The sequence below is a fragment of the Octopus bimaculoides genome, chromosome 4 (genome assembly GCF_001194135.2).
Source record: "Octopus bimaculoides isolate UCB-OBI-ISO-001 chromosome 4, ASM119413v2, whole genome shotgun sequence".
Lineage (NCBI taxonomy): Eukaryota > Metazoa > Mollusca > Cephalopoda > Octopoda > Octopodidae > Octopus > Octopus bimaculoides.
Window position 1 is genome coordinate 86,739,642 of NC_068984.1, and position 894 is coordinate 86,740,535.

The window sequence follows — 894 nt, forward strand, 5'->3', positions numbered from 1 at the left end:
TATTAATTCTATTATTAATTGACGATTCCCTGCCCTTATTCTTGTATATATATATATATATATATATATATATGTATGTATGTGTGTGTGTTTGTCCCTCCCAGCATTGCTTGACAACCGATGCTGGTGTGTTTACGTCCCCGTAACTTAGCAGTTCGGCAAAAGAGACCGGTAGAATAAGTACTAGGCTTACAAAGAATAAGCTCTGGGATCGATTTGCTCGACTATAAAGGCGGTGCTCCAGCATGGCCGCAGTCAAATGACTGAAACAAGTAAAAGAGTAAAGAGTATATACACATATAAAACAATTACAGCTGTGTAATTTCAGGTTCCATGTCACTGGGAAAGCATTTTCACTATAGCCTTGAGTTTATCAATGCCTTGTGAGTGGAATTGGTAGACAGAAACTGTATAGATGCCTGACATTCATATATGCATGCATGTGTGTGTGTGCATTAATGTTTACAAACTGTGTCTTCACATGACATCATGTGAGTAAAATAATGAAGCTGGTGACACAAACAATATCCAGCCATAAAATACTGTTGAACATTAGAAGCATCAGTTGTGGCGTGCAAGAGAGACGATTGCGCTGGTATGGACATGTGGTGAGAATGGAGGAGGATAGCTGCGTGAAAAAGTGCCACACCCTAACAGTTGAGGGAACCCGTGGAAGAGGTAGGCCCAGGAAGACCTGGGCTGAGGTGGTGAGGCAAGACCTTCGTACATTGGGCCTCACCGAGGCGATGACTACGGACCGAGACCTTTGGAAATGGGCTGTGCGTGAGAAGACCCGGCAAGCCAAGTAAGATCGTTGCCAGTGCCCCTGGACTGGTTCTTGTGCGGGTGGCACATGAGATGCACCATTTTGAGCGTGGCCGTTGCCAGTACCGC

The 894-nt window shown here is 44.6% G+C and overlaps 1 protein-coding gene across 9 annotated transcripts in view; it reads right to left on the reverse strand.

Annotated features, from left to right (window-relative positions):
* Positions 1–894, reverse strand: part of LOC106870225 (uncharacterized) — a 19,353-nt gene that overhangs the window by 4,269 nt on the left and 14,190 nt on the right. The window lies entirely within an intron of this gene.